General features: G+C 39.4%; 1 pseudogene; it reads left to right on the top strand.

The window, feature by feature from the left end:
• The first annotated feature begins 7,276 nt into the window (after nt 1-7,276).
• Nucleotides 7,277-19,268, top strand: LOC139704333 (transcription factor JunD-like; annotated as a pseudogene).
• The last annotated feature ends 506 nt before the right edge of the window (nt 19,269-19,774 follow it).

Raw genomic sequence — 19,774 nt, 5'->3', positions numbered from 1 at the left:
AAAATATCCTCAGTGAACCATACAGAACACAGTTTTCTGGATTGAGTAAAACCTATCCTATTATTAGGGATAGATGTGGATTCACCCAACACATATTTTTCTCACTTCAGTTATCACCCTCTAATATCCTCCAGGTGACATTCCAATATTATTACCAAATTATGTCTGAATTATATCATGGCAACTGTGTTCCCACTATACACAGCTTTCTTATAGATTCAGAATTACCATATATTATCAAAATAGTTCTTGATATAATCTCATGTTGAGGTTTTCTGGGGTAGTATGTTACTTTGATTTCATTTTTCTCTTCTTGATTAAGCAGTAGGAACATATTGAAAACTCTACAATTTTCAGTGAATTGAAATGGAAGGATTGCACAAAAGTAAAGAATTGCAACCATCTGAAAAAATGAATCTCAATGTAGTAGGAGTGCACACCAATGTATATTTTTAGTGCTGTCTTTTGACCATTTACTACCCAAACTAATGCCTTTAATATATCATCTAAGATGACACAGAGAAGCATGCCCTCTAAGGCGATATTTTTATTTTTATTTATTTTTTTTTTTGAATTTTTTAATATTTATTTATATATATATATATATTTAGTTTTCGGCGGACACAACATCTTTGTTTGTATGTGGTGCTGAGGATCGAACCCGGGCCGCACGCATGCCAGCCGAGCGCGCTACCGCTTGAGCCACATCTCCAGCCCCGATATTTTTATTTGTATTTATAATTTTTTATTGAGTTAAAATGTTACCTTGATGCTAAATCTGATCATCTTGTATGACATATACAGAGTCTTATTACATATATTCTAGAGGTATTGTGTATGAAAGAAGAACACATATGGATGTGTTTCTGAAATTAAAAGTCCTCAGTAGAAATTCTAGCCATTGTTTTAATTATGCAATTCTTGATATATGTGATTTAATAGATTTAAATCTTTTATTTTAATAATGGCTACATATGTTTTTGCTTCAAATTGTTTTCATAAAGTTAAAATATTCTAGCAATATGTGTAGAAAGCTCGTTGGCAGTATTTTAGGCCTGTCTTTGAATCCCCATTGTAGCTATCCACCTTGCATATATGTTATTATCATGACCAGAAAAAATATCTTAAGTGACCAAATTCCAGCTATTGAATATCAGTAGAAATATTTTATTATTGTCTTCTCCTCAGTCATCTGGAATAAAGGTGGTAATTCAAGTCACAGTTTAGATAGACTCAAAGTCATTCCATTGTAAGGATTTTAATTAAAGATCAAGAATTTGACCCAAGCGTAAAAGATAAACTTCCATAAAATCCCAATATTCATCTGCTTGAAGGAAGCAGAATGTGTTTCTTCAGTAAAGAAACCATACATAAAATTGATACAGAAAATTTGATGTTAATCTGATGGAATATTTTCTATAAAAGGCATGTTGTGTTTTAAGTCAAGTGTCTGAAATAGTAGGTATGTGTTTTAAATTGTTTCAAGCCACATATTTAAAAACACCAGTCATCAGGGCTAAGATTGTGGCTCAGTGGTATAGTTTTTGCCTAGCACATGTGAGAAACTGTGTTCAATCCTCAACACCACATAAAAAATAAAATAAAGTGTAAAAAATGTTTGAAAAAAATAGCAGTTATCAGAAAACCATGTGGATGAGGCTAAATTGTTCCATGACTCTTTAGACCTTTTAGATATAAAAGACATAACAATAAGAGAAACCAAAATAGTGAAACATTTATGAACATAGGATACCATTTTAAAATCTGAGGTAATGTAGATATTTGGTTAAAACATCAAAGTGTTGATTTCTGTTTATTTTAATTTTTAACTGGAATCTACTATTTGTACTTGGATATGAGACCCAGTATTGTAACTCAACATGTGTATATAGTGTGTAATTATCAGATCAGGGTAATTTTCATCTCATTAAAATTATTCTTTGTTTAAAACCTGCAAATTTCTTGCTATTTTGTTTTGTTTAAGAAGTTATTATAGAACATAATCACCTTATTGTGCTTTAAAATCTAAGACTTACTTTCTGGTCTTAACTTTTTTTGACACTTCTTACACAAAATCAGTCTCTTTCTCATTCTTATCATAAATCTGGTTAGCACTTCTGTTTTCAGTTTCTGTGTAATCAACTTTTCAGCTTCAACACATGAATGCCACATGCAGTATTTTTGGGAAAATAAATGTCATTACTAGGAAAAATAAAATATTATCCTCAATAAATAATTTGGGAAATTGGCATAATTCTCTGCATTCACTCATTCAGTGTTTTGAACTTGTCTCTAATAATAAATTTGGAAAAAGAATAAAAATATATAAATCAAATATACATATGTTTTCAAGATCTTATGAGTCACATTTGGTCAATGAGAGTAAGTTTTGTGACATTTATTTTTATAAAAATGGCATATGCTAATTCTTATAAATTTATTTATAATAAGTGTATATATTATATGTAAGTTTTTGTATTGTGAATTTAAATAGATCTATATTTCCATGGAATAAATAACTTTAAAATTTGTATTAGAGTTGGCTCAGTAACACAGGCCTGTCATTCCAGTGAATGTGGAGGCTGAGGCAGGAGGATTGAGAGTTCAAAGCCAGCCTCATTAACTTGGTGACGTCCTGAGAAACAATTTAATCCTGTATCAAAATAATAATAAAAAAAAAGAAAGAAAAGAGGACCCAGACTCAGTGGCACACACCTGTAATCCCAGTGGCTCAGAAGGCAGAGGCAGAAGGATTATGAGTTCATAGTCAGCCTCAACAATGGTGATGAACTAAGAAAATTAGTGAGACTCTAAATAAAATACAAAATGAGGCTGGTGATGTTGCTCAGTGGTGGAGTAGCCAAGAGTTCAATCTCAGAAGGGCCAAATAAAATAAATAAATAAAAAGTGCTGGGGATGAGTGGGCCTGTGGTTCAGTGGTAATACAATTGAATTGCATGGCATGTGTGAGGCACTGGGTTTGATTCTCAGAACCACATATAAATAAACAAAATAAAAATCTATCAACAAAGAAAAAATATTTTAAAAAACTGGAGGTGTATCTCAGTGGGTAATCACCCAAATGCACTCACCCTGTACCCCTTCTCCACCCGGGATGCCCACCCTGACACATGTGAAAGAACAATATCTCAGCCTGGCCACCTATCCAGCAGTTTTCCTTTAACAGCCCATGAGGACCCATTCCTCACTTGATGCCCATCCTTTCACGCCACTGTGTGACTATGCACTGGGCCTACACTAAGCCACCCGAGCACAACTGTTTGTTAAGGTCCAGGTACAGGTATCCCTAATTCATTCCACTGGGACGTTATATTTTATAAAATGGGTTTCTAATACTTCAAAATGACAGGTTTAGGGCTGAAAGTACAGTTCAGTAGTAAAACGAGTGTTTCCCATGTGCCTGGCTCTGGGTTCCTCTGCCACACGACCGGCGTGAGCTTCATGAAAGAAGATTCAGTGCATAAGAAATTGCTAGAGAGTTTTAAATTAAAGAGACAGACTCTCATACCTTTAATGCAGCTCTGAGATGGCTTCTCCTAGCTCCTGCCTCCAGCCACCTAATCTGTTGTTGAGGTTTACAGAAGAGACTAGCGAGAGAGGGAGAGCATGCCAGGGAGTGAGCTTTTATTGGGCAACAAAAAAATTCAAGGGAAAATACCAGCCAATGAAGGATAAGGGGGTCAGCATCTCAAGGTCAGGGCTGGCAATTGGGTCTTCAGGTCAGTGGCCAGGCACACCTCTGCATGAACAAGCCCTCGGACCTGGGAAAGGGTGGGGAAGGCTTTTTAACACAGGCTGTGTTTAAGCCCCTCTCACCCAGCCAGGGAGGTAACTCAAATCACATGTAAGAATGGCCTCCTACAGGATCCAACTCCAGCATTTAAAAAAAAAGCCAGGAAGGCCTGGTGGCACATGCCTATAATCCCAGTGACTATAGAGGCTGAGGCAGGAGGCTCAAAAGTCTAATGTCAGCTTCAGCAATGTAGTGAAGCCCTAAAAATCTTAGATAGACACTGTCTATAAACTATAAAAAGGGTTGGGGATGGTTGTTCAGTGCTTAAGAAATCCTAGATTCAGTTCCCACAACCAAAAAACAGAACCAGACTCAAACTAAAAATGAAAAACAAACTGTATTCCCCAATATTATTTGCAGGCAGGGGTCTCTATGATTCTGTGCTGGCCAATGAGATATCAGTGGAAGCCACTGGGCCTCTTAGATCTTTGTTTTTTTTCCTTCTTCCCTTTCCCCTGATTGCTGTATTGAATGGACTGCAGAATGAAAAACAGAAAGGGTTCTGAGGCATGATGGCATAGCTGGATAGCCATAGCAGCCCAGACTGCCAACCACTGGGCTTTTTGATTTTCAAGTAAAAGGAAATCTTTTTCAGTATTTGATGGGTACATTTTTCTAGCAGTGGAAAGACAGATGCATTGATTTTTCTCCTTGTTCTACTTTCTGTTCATTGTCCTCAGGTTCAGGAACAATGCAGGTCAAAAGAACCAGCCATCTTTGTCACCAATTCTTTTTCAGGTCTCTGGGGATGGAGTGGAAGTACAACACAAAACCTCTACAGTACCTAATCTGAGCCCTTGGGACAGAGTTAGTCCTGAGTCATCTCCAGGATCCCTCATCTGTCCCAGAATGTTCACAGAGAGTGAGTATATTTCCTCTTGTTGCCAACACTCAAGTCCAAAATCCCAGGACTCCCATGGCTCTCCTGAGAACTGTTCCACAACAGACTAACACTGGTCCCAATCTCAATTCCTGCACTGATGGGACATTGGGAAAGTGATTTTAAGCAAGCCATACTGTTCCCAATTTTGAAGTGGGTTGTCTCCAAAAAATACTTGAATCTAAATGAACACAGAAGGAAGAAGCCTGGGTCCAAGGACTGAAGATGAACCCTGCCTCCAGAGAAACCTAGGATTTTAAAAGATTTCCAATTAAAGTGAGGTGGCAGGTAAAGTATAGACCTTGACATAAAACAATAGGCTGAGAGCAAAATGTCAGATGTGGGCAAAGACGTATGTGTGAGAGACTGATGTTTCACAGCCTCCACAACAGGTAAAAATGAATGCTAAAATTGTAATGTGTAACATAAGAAAAAGGAACCACATTTTTTTCCTTTTTTATTTCTTTTCTTTTATTTTTTTTGTACAAGTGTTTGAAACTAGGGGAACATAACCACTGAGCCTCATCCTCAGATTTTTTAATGGTATTTTTTAGCTTTTGAGACACATTGTTAATCACAATATTGGGGTATTCTTATATCAAACAAGCATTTTTATCACAAAATAAATATGTCATGTTAGCAGCTACTTCTTTTTTACTGATTTTGTTTTTTTCTTTCCATAAATTCAAGTGAAAATGCTGTTTTTTCATATTTAATAACTTTTTATAATTTTAACCATTATTTTTTTTTGTTTTTATGTGGTGTTGATATAACCCAGCACCTCGTGTGCACTAGGCAAGCACTCTCCCACTGAGCCACAAACCCAGCCCACATTTAACCTCATTTTAATCAAATTATTTTCTTTCTTTCTACCCATCCTTTTTTTTTTTTATTCACCCTCCAATCTATGTGACTAAAAAGTCCTGGGAACTGATACTGCCTAATGTTAATTCTGGTGTTTGGGGCACTGGGTTTTGGCAAGAATTCCACCCCTTGCCCAGTTTTGCAGTATTCTGCTGTATATTTTGAATTCTTTATAGAAGCCTTTAGCATTTTTGTGGAACAATGAAATAAGTTTCCCAAAGTATGGCACTATTTTTGAAAGGTTTGGAGATATTGAATGACATGGTGAGAAAAGCACCTGGCATAGTGTGGTTGTGTGATTCTGAGAGGACACAAATTTCTTTGTGAGATCACAAATGGTGTTCTTACCTAGAATGTCCTTTCCTTTGCTCTTTAGCATACTTCAATTTATCCTTTAATACCTAGTTGAATGTGAAGAATTTGTACTCCCAGCCAATACCTATACCCAGCCTACTGGACCCCTTCTCTTTGTTGTTTTGCAGCAACAAAGCAACAGCAGGAAGGCTTTCAGTGTGCCCATATAGCAATGGGGTTCAGTGAGAACTATAAATGGGTTTTGGCCACTGAAATCACCTGGAAAACCCAGCTCCTGGTTTTATTAAACTTTGCTATCAGGGCTGGGGATGTGGCTCAAGCGGTAGCGCGCTCGCCTGGCATGCGTGCGGCCCAGGTTCAATCCTCAGCACCACATACAAACAAAGATGTTGTGTCCGCCGAGAACTAAAAAATAAATATTAAAAAAATTCTCTCTCTCTCTCTCTCTCTCTCTCTCTCTCTCTCTCTCTCTCTCTCCCTCTCCCACTCTCTCTTTAAAAAAAAAAAAAACTTTGCTAACAGATTCCTTGACCTCCCCAGTGTCATTTTCTTTTAAAAAAATAAATCACCTAGTTCAGTTTCTGCAGCTTGAAGCCCAAGTCCCCAACTGCTTCCCTGTCTCTACAGCATTGGGTCAGGTTGTCAGAATAAACCATAGTTATACAGAAGTCATTATAAAGAGGCTTTCTCTTCTGAGACTGAACCTTGAGAAAGATGGCCATGACCAGATACCTATGCTTTCTCATTCTGAGATGCCCCAGGCTGGCTGGAGAAGAGATCACAGATGACTCTTGTTTGCCAAATAGCTGTGCCCATCCTGTGCTGAAAGGGGGAGAGAAGGTGCTGAAGGCCACAGAGCTTAAAAAAAAAAAAAAAGCAGAAGGCCATGTCTTTGAAAACATGCTTTTTAAATCTGGCTGGGCTATTTCACAAATAGGACAGGGACATTGCTAGTTGCTGTACAGTGCCTCTTCTGCATCCATAATACAAAGACAGTGCTGAAAACATGCTCACATTTATGCAAAAAAGTATTATCATCAGTTGGAATTCTGTAAATGGAGATACTCTGTGGTTAGCAGAGTGGTTCAAGGTGAACCATTGAAGATGTGGGGTTCAAATGTGACCAGAGCCCAAAGGTAATTGTCCCTTAGACTCAGTGGTGTCACAACCATGGATATCTCAGCAATATCTCTTTCATTCATTTCAGATGGAGTTTTCAAGGAGCAGTGGAGAGGCCAGGTGACAGTGAGGCTGGTGTAGGAGTGAACTTGATGGAAAACCATGGCTAATGAAGAAGAGCAGAGCCATTTTGTATGCTAGTGGATGGTGGTGGAATTGGGCCAAGCCAGACTGCAAAGGTTCCAGGGCTAGAGGGAAAAACCTGCAATCCCAGACTGTTAAATATGTCATCGGAGGATGAGTCATGTGGACAGAATGCAGAGGATCAAATTGGTGGAGTGGGCGTGGCTCTCAGAACAATGCAGGTAAGAGGCCAGATGCTGGGTGGCACCTATGAAAAAAGTGGAGAGGACCTTGTGGGCAGAGCTGGTGAGGCAGAGTCAGGCTGAGTGAATGGAACCCAACTCCTAAGAACAGTGGGCAGGGAGAAGACAGGGGAAGCATGTGGGAGGCAGCACCCCACCCAGGACCCCTTAGGTGAGCACAGCCTAGGAACCAGGAGGCACAGTAATGCAGGAGCAGAGGGCATGGTGGGTGCATCCACAGGAGGCAAATGGAGTCAGGAGAGGCATCCATCCGGTAATTCTGTCAGGATTCACTGTGGACCCAGAGGGGAAGCAGGGTCTTTGGCCTCTGAGATAGTAATGTGACCTCAATGTCTGCTCCATTGGGGGCCTCAGTTTCCCCTCTTACCCACTGAGGCAATGGAGGGAATCTGAAGATGCCATGGCACAGCCTTTCTTTCTTCCTCCCACTCATTGGATGCTATGCACTTTCTATATTTTCAGGTTGGTTGGGTCCCATGGGGTTTCTTGAAGGGGTCCTTGGGATATCGCCTGAGACACTTTGTTTTTGGGGAACAATAATTTTTTTTCCTGTGTGTTCACAGAGACTTCTCTTGGTGCCTGCTGTTTACATATTGAGACCCTGAAGTCCAGAGAGGGTGAGCCTGTGATGCAGCCATCACTTGCTGGAGTCTGATCTGGATCGCACAGTCCCCTTCACTTACTCACTCACAGGCAGGGGTTTCATAGCACCTGGGCAATAAAAAAAGCATTGATGAGGGAAGAGGCCTTGGCTCTTTCCAGGTGCTACTTCGGGACACTCCCTAAGTCTGTAAATTGGGACACAAAGTGACATCTGACTCTCAGGCTGGTGTAAGGCCAAGTTCCAGCTTCATGATTCTCTAAAAGGCAATTTGCAATGGATGGGGCAGGGGATCTATTTTGACAGTATTATCATTTAGTATTTTTTTGAAACATTCATTTTTTAGTTGTAGGTAGACACAATACATTTATTTTATTTTTATGTTATGGTGAGGCTTGAACCCAATGCCTCATGCATAATAGAAGAACACTCTACCTCTAGGCAAAACCATAGCCTTCATTAATTTTATATATGGAAACATAACTCCTTGCATAAAAAAAAAACTATAGTACCAGGCTCTGTCCTAGGCAGAGAGGACACAGACATGAACAAAACAGCAAGGAATCTCTGCTCTTATTTTTTGTGGGGGCTACCATTCCCCTGGACTGACCCAAGAATTCAGGCACTAAAGAGACATGAAGTACTGACCCCCTTTAGGCATCTGATCTAATGTTACCATCCATGGCAATGTTTTACCTTCTCAATTATTCTAAAACACACCCTTCTCCATATTATTTAGCTGCCCCAATCCTTTCCTAGCTGTGAGATAAAGGTCTCCTTAAAGATCCCTTCCTTGTTTGCTTCTCCAGTTGCATCTCCTCACCCCTCTTTTAGGTTTCAAGAATTCCTGTCTCATCCCTACTTGTACTTACTGCTCTGCTTAATGTGGGTACTTTCCCATTGTTAGAAGTGCTAAGTCCTAATTAGACACTAGATGGTATCAGAACTGTACTTTTGACATGTTTTTTCTATCTTCCACCAGAGTATCTGCCTACTTATTGGCTGGCTTGGTTAAGAAATACTTTAGAAAACTCTTCAGTACTTGCTTTACAAGCAGCTTTTTATTTTTTATGTACAAATCTTCATTAATTATATGTATGAAATTAATCATCCAGCTATGAAAGGGAGTATTACACTAACTACCCAGTGTATATGTGTGTGTATGTGTGTGTGAGAATATATATATATATATATACACACACACACACACACACACACACACATATTTTTTTCAAAATTTATTCAGAAGTGGGATAAGGATTTCAATTCAATCATGGCCTCTTTCTACACCTGTTGTGCCTGGAATGTTTCAGGAGTCCTTACTAATATTGCAGGTATTTCTTTCTATTTTCTATGCTGTGATTATTAAAAGCCATTAAATAGAATAAATATATCTCAGAGATGCCAAGTGTTATCTCACTTGTAGTTGTTCATTGGGCATCTGTAAGCCTAAGTGAATATTCAGAGCTTTTTGTCAAAAGCATTCCTGTATGGAGCAGAAAAACCACATGAGGCAGGAAAAAAGTGTGTTAGTCTTGAAGAAGGCTTTTGTGTTGATGTTTGTGATTTCTCCTTGATATCCACATAAGGTGAGAGGAGAGGACTGGGAAGAAAATGAATATTTGGAAGGCAGGGGAATGTGAAAAATACTGCAATGAGACTGAGCATGACTCAGGTTTGGGTGAAGTTATATAAGTACAGGGAGCATTTCTCTGAGCTGGGAACACACCTATATTTAGCCACGGAGAAGGAAATAATATGAAGAAGACAGAGTGTGGGCATTCAGTTAAGGAGATAGAAAACCAGGAAAATGTAATGACATGAATTTCTGGAAGAGGTGATTTTAAAAAGAAAGGCAGAACCTCTTGTTCTAAAAAACACTAAAAAGTGAGCCACAGGGTGACAAAGGAGGGACTTTGAGTTTTGGTGCCATAGCGGTTTCTGATAATCTCAGTGGAACCTCTGTCCTCAGGTGGTGGGAATTGAAGCCAAATTGAAGATTTATGGAAAAAATAAGGTCAGCATAGTGAAGGCAATAGCTGGAGGTCATTTTTCTGGTTGTTTACAACGAGATAAAGGGAGACTCAACCAGGTGTTAACATTTATGTTCTCAGAGATGTGGGGAGAGTTCATTCGTGCAAATGTTTGTTTGTGACTGCAGAAATATTTTTTCTATTACCATGTTTATCACCTACACCTTAGAGTTGATTTTTTAGAAGTAATATGGAAGCCCAATAGTAATTTCTGGAGAGTACAAAGTGTGCTGGGGCAGGGCAATCAATGAAAGTAGAAGATAGATAATTAGATATGATCACTGTGTACCATGCATTTGGAAATATTATGCTCAACTCCATTATCATGTGCAGTAAATATTTGTTAATTAAAAACAAATTAAAACTAATTATTCTATTTGATCACTGAAAGGTAGGCACTCAACACTGAGGAAGAGAGTATCCTTATGGTTTGTTTCCTGCTTGTGAAAATGGTCATTGTTAGTCACCTATAAAGATAACGGATTAAATAATTTTGGAAGAAATCGTATGATTTCTTTGATTTGAAGTGCCTTGTTGTCACAGCATGATGAGGTTATCTGATGGACACTGAAATATTTGAAGTGCTACAGTCCATCCACTGTCAAGGTAGTTTGTGCCAAGTTCATCCTTTGGGACTGTAATATTTTCCTTATTCTTTCACTATTTGTTGCAATCAAGTCACTGAATCTGCCCACCCATAAAATGACAAAGATACTAAGTTCCACATGCAGGATGGGATGCTATTCTCCTGTATTGTTTTGAACTCTTGTATATGAAAGATTTTTTTCCCATCATTTTTATCAATGTAGTCAATATTTCTCAGTAAATATACATTTATTTGTTGCTTTCACTTATAATTTAATATTAAAGTTTTTTTTTAATTTTATTGCTCATATTTTCCAGCTTTCACTCTTTCAGGATTTTTACTTTAGTTCTTATGTCATTTATCAGGAATTCACATGTGTGAAACCTTGAGAGACTCTCCTCCTACTCTTAATTCTCTTCCTCCTTCATATGTTAAGGCTCATTTTTTTTTTTAATTTATCTTTCATGATGCTAGAATCACCATTTTCTCCAGGGAAGTATACACCTTTTTACTGGTATTTTTAGGGCAACTTGTGTAATTTGTCAGGACCAATGCAAAATGAAAACTTAGACTCCCTGTCTAAAAGCAGGTGACCTCTACCATTGACATCATGCCACAGAAATCTATTTCTTTCTTCTGTGATCTCTTCATATGTCATTGTACAATTTGTCTTTTAATTGTCCTTCTTACTACAGAATTTTAAATTATTAGCAAGACTTCTAACATTCATCTTTTTGTATGCCATATCAATTCTAAATGCAAACTTATGAGAAAGTCACATTGGAGAGCTTACACATCCATGTTGTGTTCATTAATACCAAAGCAGTGAATATGTTACACAGAACCAGTGCAATTGCATTTATTACACCTTGATAACTGTGAACAATTTCTCCAGCTGGTTTGTTAATGAGTTTGAAAGAGCTGGGAGAAAAGTGACTGTGGATTACCCTGCTTTCCCTATCCCTTCACATCCTCAGCTGGAAAGTTGGGTTAACACAGTGAAATACCTTGAGTGACAAAGCTGTCTTCTTTCTATATTTGAATCTAATTCTGGTTCGACATTAATGTGTGTCCTACCTGGGTTTCATCATGCTCCCTTTTTTTTATACTTGTGGATAGGACATGGTCACTTTGTACCCAACTCTCTCTTAGCTCCCATATCTTTGTGGCCCACTGGAATTTGTGATAATGGGAATGAAAACTCAATGTTTATGAGGTGTCCAAAAGCACTATACCTGCAGGTTACATTTATGTGCTGTGTTTATACTTGTGGTCCATTGCCTTCTTGGAATTTACTTTTGAAAAATAAGTAGTAAGATAAAATCAATAAAAATTGTGATAGCAACAGCGAATATTCAATCAAGAACAGGTCCACTTTGAGCAGGAATCCTGACTGTGTAGGAAGAGCATCATGGGGCTAGTCCTCCTTTCCCTGCCTTCTGGCTTCGACACTCTCTTCATCATCTTTCCCTCCCTCAGTCCCTTGTATCCTCCCTTCCTCCCTTGCACAATAGTAAGAACACTAAGTAGGATATATGTACTCTGAAAACATGTAAGTGAACATTATACTATTGTAAAGTGTAACTACAGAATTATGCTGCAAATATCTAGAAGTTGTTTATCTTATGCAATTAAAATTTTATATCCATCGAAGAGCAGTACCACATTTTACGCTAACCACATTTCTTTGCAAACAGCATGCTACTCTCTGTTTATATTTATATATTGCAACTAGAGATTGAACCCACAGCACTTAATTACTGAGTCACTTCCCCAGAGTTTTTTTTATTTATTTATTTATTTATTTATTTATTTATTTAAATTTAGAGTCTGGGTCTCACTCAGTTGCTTAGGGCCTGGCTAACGTGATGAGGCTGGTTTTTAACTTGTGTTCCTCCCACATCAGCTTCTCAAATCACTGATATTCAAGGTATGTCCCACTGTACCCAGCTCACTTAATGGTTTTTCATAGGGATATTTTGTGTTTCAGATTTTATACTCTTCTCAGGTGATGTGTCAGTCATTTCTCTCATGCCAACAGTTGAATCTCTTTGCTGTTCATGCTTTACTGTGCTGTGCAGAAGCTTTTGGTTTAATGGAATTATACTTCTCTGTTCATGGTTCTCTTCCCTGTCCTTTTATTGTCATAGCCAAAGGACCATTACCTAGAGCAATCTTGTAACGTGTTTCTTCTGTGTTTTCTTTGTATATTTTGCTCACAAACTTATGCTCTTCTTTCTTTTTTTCTATTTTAGATTAAAAAATAGCAACTTCATCTGCTTGTGTTATATAGCATGATATTTTAATACATATAACACTGTGTAGTGATCATATTTGTCACCTTAGTAGGATGGGAAGAGATTGGTAAATGGGACCCCAGTACTCTCTTCCAGGAATTATACAGGTTCACCTCTCACTGTTACATTTTCTCCTCTTTGAGTTGATGTTTGATATGATGTAAGATAAGTTTTTGTTTTCTTTCTCCCCTGTGCAGATATTGAGTGTCCTCAGCACCATCTGTTAAAGAGACTAACTATCCTTTATTCATTCTGTATCATTGGCTCCATTCTTAAAGATGATTGTGCAGTGAATGTCTGGGCTTATCCTTGTTCTCTTTTCTGTGCATTGGTCTATATGTTGCTTTCTATTTCAGTAAAACAGTGTTTTAATTCTTGTATTTTGTAATTTATTTGATTCTATCTTTTTGGCATTTGTTAAAATTAGCTATACATAACAGTATAATGCATTGACACAGCATACATAAATGGAGTATAACTTCACATTTTTCTTTTTGTACATGATGCAGAATTGCACCAATCATGTAATTGTATAAGCATACAGGGTAATAATATCTGATCCATTTCATGATCCTTCAAAACCGCATACCTCTTTCCCTCCCTTATTAACCTCTCTATAAATCAAAGTGTATTTATTCTTCCCTAGTGCCTTCCATTGTGAATTAGCATCTGCACATCAGATAAAATATTAAGCCTTTGAAATTTTGCTATTGGTTTATTTAGCTTAGCATGGTATTCTCAAGTTACATATGCCAGCAAGTGGCATAATTTTATTATTTCTAGGGTTGAGTAATATTCCATACACACACACACACACACACACACAAACACACAAACATACAGCCACACACAGATATATATATATATATATATATATATATATATATATATATATATATATATATATATATAACATTTATATATATATATATATATATTATAAATGTTATATTATTTATATTATATATAAATGTTATATTATTTATATTATATATAAATGTTTTATTATTTATATTATATATAAATGTTTTATATATATATCATTTTATTTATTCATTGATATGTTGAAGGATACCTAGGTTGGTTCCGTAGCTTAGCTATTGTGAATTGACCTATTGTACATTGATGTGGCACAAGCAATGTATGAGTGTACCTTTGCCTCCCACATTCTCGTGAACAATATTATTGCTTGTATTCTTGATAATTGCCATTATGACTGCAGTGAAATAAAATATTGAAATAGCTTTGATTTGCATTTTTCTAATTGCTAAAGATGATGGTCTTTTTTATGTGTTTGTTGATCAATTGTATTTCTTCTTCTGTGAAGTGTCTTTTCAGTTCCTTCATCCATTTGTTGATGGGTTATGTCTCTTTTTTTGTCAATAAGTTTGTTGAGTTCTTTATATGTCTTGGAGATTTCTGCTCTATTTGATGTGTTTGTGCTAAGGATTTATTCTCCCATTCTGTAGGCTCTCTCTTCATATTATAGATTGATTCCTTTGCAGAGAATAAGCTTCTTAGTTTGAATCCATCCCATTTATTGATTCCTAATTTTACTGTTTGTGTTTTAGGAGTCTTGTTCAAGAAGTCAGGTCCTAAGCTAACAGGATGAGGATGTGGACAATTTTTTTTTGTTAGGGTCTCCATTCTCATGTCTAAATCTTTTATCTACTTTGAGTTGATTTTTGAGCACAGTGAGATATAAAAGTTTAATTTCATCTTTCTACATATGGATTTCCAGTTTTCCCAGCACCAACTGTTGAAGAGGCTTTCTTTTCTCCAATTTATGTTTTTTTCACCTTTGTCTAGTATGGATTGGTCTATATGTCTTTTGGTACTTTTTTTTTTCTTTTTTTACTATGTCTCTGTAGTATAGTTTAAGGTCTAGTATCATGATGCCTACTGATTCACTCCTTTTGTTGAGAATTGCTTTGGCTATTGTGGCTCTCCTATTTTTTCAAATGAATTCCATGATTGCTTTTTATAGTTTTATGAAGAATGTCATTGGGAGATTAAAAGGAATTGCATTGAATCTCTATAACTATTTTTTTAGTATCACCATTTTGACTATGATCATTCTGCCTATCCAAGAGTATGTAACATCTTTACATTTTCTCAGATCTTCAATTTCTATCTTTAGTGTTCTGTGGTGTTCATTGTAGAGGTATTTTACCTCTTTTTTAGTTTGATTCCCAAGTATTTTATTTTATTCTTTCTTTTTCTTTTTGAGGCCATTGTTAATGGGGTGGTTTTCCTAATTTGTTTTTACATTGGGTTCATTGTTTCATTGCCGCAGTCCGGCTCCAGCAAACTGGGGGGGGGGGGGGTGACGAACAACTTGTGTACATTGATACAGCAGGAATGGGAGCTGTTTACTGTAGGACAGGAGCGGTATTTATACATTCCACACAGCTTATCTTATTAGCATAAACTAGATACAGCAGTCAACCAATAAGGAATCTCCACACTTAATGTCTCGCTTTTGTTACTTCACAAACCACTCCCTCTGGCATTTTGCCAGGCGCCATCCAGACTTGTTTACAGACTCTAACATTTCCCCCTTTTGTTTAATTTAAATAACGACCATAGTGGTTTTTACACAAACACCATAAATAACCTGCTATAAACAGAAAGGGAGGATACAAAATGCCACAATACCAAGCCACTTGATGGCTCCATGCAAGAAGCCCTTGGAAAAATTATACCAGCAATGACACAATTTGTAAAGATACAATTTGTTGTAGATTACAGTTTGTTGTCTCAGTCCAAGTAAAGCAGTGTCTCAATAGATTAACTCACAGTCCAGGTAAATCACAGTCCAGGTAAGTTCTGCAGGCAGCTAGCTTAAATCACAGTCCAGGTAAGTTCTGCAGGCAGCTAGCTTGATCCGAAGTCTCGTCCGTCCGTTTCTCAGCCGAAGTTTCGTCCGGTTTTCAGCAACACTGGAAATTCTTCCACCCTCGTTTTCACCGGCACTGGGACAAAGGCAGGAACTCCAGCAATGATGCTAAAGAAAATCTTGTAGCATTCCACTAAGAAAACAACCTTCTGAATAATTTAGTACATTATCTCAAGGTTTTTTACATTTGAAATAAGCCTTAATAGTACTCATTACTCATCAGCCTCCAGGTGTGGGAGAAACATTGTAGTTACTGGCCTTGGAAATGATCAAACTTCAGGGACGCCGGTAGCATCTTCTGCCAGCTGTAGTGTCCCAGGCAGCCCCAGATGGCCCTGGGGAGAGTCCCAGTCTCAAACTGCTTCCAGGTCAGGTTTGGATTTGGGTTCTCGCAGTGGCGTTTAGTAGTAGCCTTTTGCTGCAACTTTTTTCCTGATAATCCTTCCTCCTCTGAACTTTCTTCTTTCTGACTTGAGTTCCATCAACATGCCCTAACTGCTCTTGGTTCCACTGGGGTGCCTTCTTCCCTTAGTAATTTACTTAACACCACTTCCATATTTTCATCACAAAGACAATACAATACACTGAGACAAAACAAGACAAAAACATACTGTATCAATCTTCTCCATTTTCTCCAAGTGGCCATTTTTCCTCTCGCCCTATCTGCCTAGGGACGAGCAGATTTGCTCCCGTCCTATGTATGGACGGGCAGCTTTTTTCCTCGTCACTTACCCCCGAATGTCCCGGGGCTCCCCTTAACGGGCCACCATCTGCCGCAGTCCGGCTGCAGCAAACTAGGGGGGGGGGCGGTGACGAACTTGTGTACGTTGATACAGCAGGAATGGGAGCCATTTATTGTAGGACAGGAGCAGTATTTATACATTCCACGCAGCTTATCTTAATTAGCTTAAACTAGATACAGCAGTCAACCAATAAGGAATCTCCACACTTAATGGCTCCCTTTTTTTTTAAAGAGAGAGTGAGAGAGAGAGAGAGAGGGAGAGAGAGAGAGAATTTTAATATTTATTTTTTAGTATTTGGCGGACACAACATCTTTGTTTGTATGTGGTGTTGAGGATCGAACCCGGGCCGCACGCATGCCAGGCGAGCGCGCTACCGCTTGAGCCCCATTTTGTTACTTCACAAACCACTTCCTCTGGCATTTTGCCAGGCGCCATCCAGACTTGTTTACAGACTCAAACACTTCATTATAAAAATTCATTTGGTTTCTGAGTGTTTATTTCATGTTATACTATTTTACTAAATTTATTAGTCAAGAAAGTTTTCAGGTGAAATTTTTTGGATTTTCTAAATATAGAAGCATGTCATTAGCAAATAGTGATAGTTTGATTTCCTATTTTTCTATTCATTACCTTTAATTCTTTCTTCTAATTGTTTTGGATAGAGCTTCAAGGATGATGTTGAATAAAATGGCAAAAAAAAGGCATCTTTTTGCTTTATTTCAATTTTAGAGGGAATGCTTTAATTTTTTCTCCCTCAATAATAATGTTTCTGAGGAGCCCCCACAGAAGGGCCAGGCACAGAGCCCACTGGCATGGTGGGCCCAGGACTGACTGGGCAGGGAAGACCCCAGGACAAAGGCCCTGGCCACCCTCCTCCAGCGGAGCCAGCCTTCGGTGCAGCAGAGGGTGGAAACACTTTTCTATGGTGATGAGGCACTGAGAAGCCTGGGCAACAGCGTCAGTGGCAGTGGCAGCAACTTTGTGTCCCAGGCCCATTTGTCCCTGAGGCGCCAACATGGGCGGCAGGCAGCGGTGAAGAATGATGCCCTGAAGCTGAGCCTGAGGGAACAGGTGCCAGCAGAGCCAACTCTGGCCCCCCCTATCTGCAAACTGCACACACAACAGGTGCCCCCTGACAGCCTGCTCTCCAGCCCTACCTGAGGCTGCTCAAGCTCCCCTCTCCTGAGCTCCAGTGCCTCATTATCCAGACCAATGGGCTGGTTACCACTACACCGAGGAGCACACAGTTCCTCTACCCCAAGGTGTTGGCCAACGAGAAGCAGGAGTTCACCGAGGACTTTGTCAAGGCCCTGGAGGATTTGGAAAAGCAGCACCAGCTTGGCGAGTGTGCAGCCCCACTGCTGCTGCTGCTGCTGCAGCCTCTGCAATAGGACCCTCTGTCAGGCATCGAGCGCCACACCCTCACCCCCCAGTTGACATCGGTCTTCAGGAACCTGAGCAGCTACAGGGGTGGGGCCGGGGGTGCTGCAAATGTCCCCTTCACCTCCAATCCCGTTCCCTTCTCCCCGTCACTGCCGCCCCCCACCCGCCCCCCGCGCACTGGGGCTGCCATGCCTAGCTGTGCTCAAGGATGAGCCACAGAAGGTGCCAGACTTGCCAAGCTTCAGCGAGAGCCTGCGGATATCGCTCATCCACATGGACACATAGTAACACATCCAGGCTGAGCGCAATCGGCTGCTCAACCACATTGCAGCCTCCAAGTGCCCCAAGGGCAAACTGGAGCATCTCTCCCAGGAGGAGAAAGTGAAGAGGTCAAGAGCCAGAACACGACCTGGCGTCCACCAGGAGCCTGCTGACTGAGCAGGTGGCGCAGCTCAAGCAGAACGTCCTCAGCCATATCAACAGTGGCTGCCAGCTGCTGCCCCAGCATCAGGTGCCCTTGTACAGAGCCCAAGCACTGGGTGCATGCGCGGCCCCCCTCCTTGAGGGGCGGGCTCACAAGGGGAGGGAGATGGCGTGAGCGCCCTGGACTTGGGAGGGTGCAACTCTGGCGACCACCTCCCCGAGGGTGCCCAGGACTCGGAGAGGGCCCGGTTCCCAGGGATCCCCATGGGTGCCCTGGGCTTGACAAGCTGGACCCCCTGCTCCTTTAGGGGGTGGAGTCCATGACCTCCACCACCACCCCCCGCCTCTTTTCCCTGCGCTGCTGCCAGGTGTTGCACAAACCCGCAGGTTGCCCCTTCCTACACACCACTGCGGAAGGGGTCTCTATGGGGCACAGCCTCCAGGCTGCCTTTTCTTTTTCTGTTTTGCTTTTGGGAAAGAGAAGAACAGAGTGTTAGATTCTGCCCCATTTATGTTTCTACTCGTAAACACATGGTTGTGTGTCCCTGTGTGTGTTTCCTTGTGTTTTTTTTTTTTTTAAAGAAATGGGAAAAAGAAAAAAAAATATTAAGCCTTTTCCTTGCTCTCACTACCCACTTTTGTCCTTCCAACACCCCTCCTCCCTGCCCTTTTTGTTCTTTGTTTTTGTTTTGCTAGGAGTCCACATTCCTGTTTGTAAACCTTTGTTCCCTGTTTTCTGTTTTCAGTAAAGTCTCCTTACTCCAAAGAGAAGAAGAAGGAAGAGGAGGAGGAGGAGGAAGAGGAGGAGGAGGAGGAAGAGGAGGAGGAGGAGGAGGAGGAGGAGGAGGAGGAGGAGGAGAATATTGTCCATGTGTTTACCATAGATAGCTTTTATAGTATTAAGACATATTTCTATTATACATAGTTTTCTAGTGTTTTGACTATGTATTTAGTCAAATGTTTTTTCTGCATTTATTGAGATAATTTTTTTATTCTTGTATTTACATCTATTTAATTAAAAAATATGTTTATTGATTTCTATGTATTGAACCAACCCTGCATCTCTGGGACAAAGCCCACTGATCATGTTGTACTATCTTTTTAATATGATTTTGTATGCTGTTTGCCATAATTTTATTGAGAATTATGACATCTCTGTTCATCAGGAATACTGGTCTGAAATGTTCTTTCCTTGATGTGTCTTTGTCTGGTTTTTGCATCAGGTTGATATCAGTTTCATAGAATGAGGTTAGAAGGTCTTTTCTATTTTCTATTTCATAAAATAATTTTAGAAGAATTGGTGTTCATTCTTTTTTCAACTTCTTGTAGAACTGGGCTGAGAATTCCTCTGATCCTGGGTTTTTCTTAGTTGTTAGGCTTGTGATAATCCCTGGCTTGTGAGAATTAATGTAGTATACTCAAGACTTTATA

Source organism: Marmota flaviventris, unplaced genomic scaffold, assembly GCF_047511675.1.
Source record: "Marmota flaviventris isolate mMarFla1 unplaced genomic scaffold, mMarFla1.hap1 Scaffold_54, whole genome shotgun sequence".
In the NCBI taxonomy this organism is placed as follows: Eukaryota; Metazoa; Chordata; class Mammalia; order Rodentia; family Sciuridae; genus Marmota; species Marmota flaviventris.
Note: the sequence above shows the minus strand (reverse complement) of the source record. Positions and strands in the feature narration are given on the sequence as shown.